General features: G+C 59.2%; 2 non-coding genes and 1 pseudogene across 2 annotated transcripts in view; all 3 read right to left on the bottom strand.

The window, feature by feature from the left end:
- LOC146143341 (large subunit ribosomal RNA) overlaps window positions 1–683 on the bottom strand; it is a 3679-nt pseudogene extending 2996 nt beyond the window's left edge.
- Window positions 684–931: 248 nt separating this feature from the next.
- LOC146143342 (5.8S ribosomal RNA) lies at window positions 932–1085 on the bottom strand. The gene has a single exon (XR_014501088.1). It is a non-coding gene; the product is annotated as a 5.8S ribosomal RNA (ribosomal RNA).
- A 247-nt stretch (window positions 1086–1332) lies between these two features.
- The window catches only part of LOC146143343 (small subunit ribosomal RNA), a 1811-nt gene continuing 643 nt past the window's right edge, over window positions 1333–2500 (bottom strand). Inside the window, exon 1 of the ribosomal RNA XR_014500322.1 lies at window positions 1333–2500. This exon is cut by the window's right edge and continues 643 nt beyond it. This is a non-coding gene — a ribosomal RNA (small subunit ribosomal RNA).

Consider the following 2500-nt stretch of genomic DNA (forward strand, 5'->3'; position numbering starts at 1 on the left):
AGGGCAGACGCGGCGATCTCTCCTCGCCCGAACGGCGGGCCGACGGACACGCGCGCCTATAGTACCCGACCGAGGCCGGGTTACCTTGCGCGCGGCCTTCTCGCCGCCGTCCAGACGGTCGCGGCCTTCGCCCGGCGCTAGTGCGCTGGTCCCCGATCGGGCGGCGCCGCCGGCGGCCCGTGAGGGTCCGCACGACAACGTCGCCGACAGGGGGCCGGCTGAAAGCGACCGGGCGACCCGACAGGCCCTCCCGTTTGCCTCTCGACGGTTTCACGTACTCTTTAACTCTCTCTTCAAAGTGCTTTTCAACTTTCCCTCACGGTACTTGTTCGCTATCGGTCTCGTGACCGTATTTAGCCTTAGATGGAGTTTACCACCCGCTTTGGGCTGCATTCCCAAACAACCCGACTCTGGGAAGACGCCGTAGCGCGCCCGCCTGTCGCCGCCATGGGCCTGACACCCGCTCTGGGAAAAGGCCTCGATCAGAAGGACGCGGGCGACCGGCGAAGCGCGCCGTGACGAATTCCGTACGCCACAATTCCGCGCACTCCAAAAGCGCGCGGATTCGGCGATGGGCACATCCCGCTTCACTCGCCGTTACTGAGGGAATCCTCGTTAGTTTCTTTTCCTCCGCTTAGTAATATGCTTAAATTCAGCGGGTAGCCTCGTCCGACCTCAGGCCGAAAGTAAGGACCGGGACTATTCTTCCCGTTCCGCGCTCGCCGTCGGCGCCGCGCGCCGCCGCGCACCTCGATTCCCGCCCTTGAGCCGCCAGCCGTTGGCCTCTTCGAGGTCGACTCGCCGCCGCCGCGCGGGATTCTGGTCGCGATCGTCGCACATCGTGCCGTGCTGTCTTGAGCGGGACGGGCGCTCGCGCGTCCGACGCCGCAGCAGCCGCGCGGAGAAATCCCCGCGCGGAACGTTTGCAACGCGACCCTGAGGCGGGCGCGGCCCCGGGATTGACCCGAGGCCGCAATTTGCGTTCAGAACGTCGATGCTCAATGTGTCCTGCAATTCACACTAATTCACGCAGCTAGCTGCGTCCTTCATCGACTCACGAGCCGAGTGATCCACCGCCAAGAGCCATCCACGATTGTTTCGCTCGCACAGTGCCTCGCACTAAAGGGTGACAAAATATACCGCGCCGAGCGGTCGGCCAGGCCGACGCTTGAAGCCGGAGCGCGCGGCACCGCGGCACTCGACGCGCAAACATTACCGGGTGACCGAATCGCCGGCCGGCGCGCCGCTCCTCGCGGGTCGGGCGCCGGGTAGCAAAAACTTTTTCTCTCGCTTGTCCGAGTTTCGCGTTCGCCGAAGCGTTTGCGAGACCGTTAATGATCCTTCCGCAGGTTCACCTACGGAAACCTTGTTACGACTTTTACTTCCTCTAAATGATCAAGTTAGATCGTCTTCTCGGACGCCGGCTCGACCGTTGCCGGCCGCGCCAGGTCCAATCGGAGGACCTCACTAAACCATTCAATCGGTAGTAGCGACGGGCGGTGTGTACAAAGGGCAGGGACGTAATCAACGCGAGCTAATGACTCGCGCTTACTGGGAATTCCTCGTTCAAGGGAAATAATTGCAATTCCCTATCCCTAGCACGACCGGGGTTCAGCGGGTTACCCAGACCTGTCGGCCAAGGCGAGCACATGCTGATCCGGTCAGTGTAGCGCGCGTGCGGCCCCGAACATCTAAGGGCATCACAGACCTGTTATTGCTCAATCTCGTGTGGCTAAACGCCACTAGTCCCTCTAAGAAGTTAGACGCCGACCGATTGGGTCGCGTAACTAGTTAGCAAGCCAGAGTCTCGTTCGTTATCGGAATTAACCAGACAAATCGCTCCACCAACTAAGAACGGCCATGCACCACCACCCACAGAATCAAGAAAGAGCTCTCAATCTGTCAATCCTCACTGTGTCCGGGCCGGGTGAGATTTCCCGTGTTGAGTCAAATTAAGCCGCAGGCTCCACTCCTGGTGGTGCCCTTCCGTCAATTCCTTTAAGTTTCAGCTTTGCAACCATACTTCCCCCGGAACCCAAAGACTTTGGTTTCCCGCAAGCTGCCGGAGAGGTCGTAAAACTAACGCCCCCCGATCGCTAGTTGGCATCGTTTATAGTCAGAACTAGGACGGTATCTGATCGTCTTCGAACCTCTGACTTTCGCTCTTGATTAAAGAAAACATTCTTGGCAAATGCTTTCGCAGTCGTTCGTCTTGCGCCGATCCAAGAATTTCACCTCTAACGGCACAGTACGAATGCCCCCGTCTGTCCCTCTTAATCATTACCTCGCGCTCCGAAAACCAACAAAATAGAACCGAGGTCCTATTCCATTATTCCATGCACCATTATTCAGGCGAATCGCCTGCTTTGAACACTCTAATTTTTTCAAAGTAAACGTTCCGGCCGCCGCCGACACTCAGTCAAGGGCACCGGCGGAGAACCGGAGGTGAGGCCAGGACGGCCAGTACACGCCTTGCGACGGACCGGCCGCCTGCGCCCAA

Source organism: Ascidiella aspersa, chromosome 5 (genome assembly GCF_963924565.1).
Source record: "Ascidiella aspersa chromosome 5, kaAscAspe10.2, whole genome shotgun sequence".
NCBI classification, from domain to species: Eukaryota; Metazoa; Chordata; class Ascidiacea; order Phlebobranchia; family Ascidiidae; genus Ascidiella; species Ascidiella aspersa.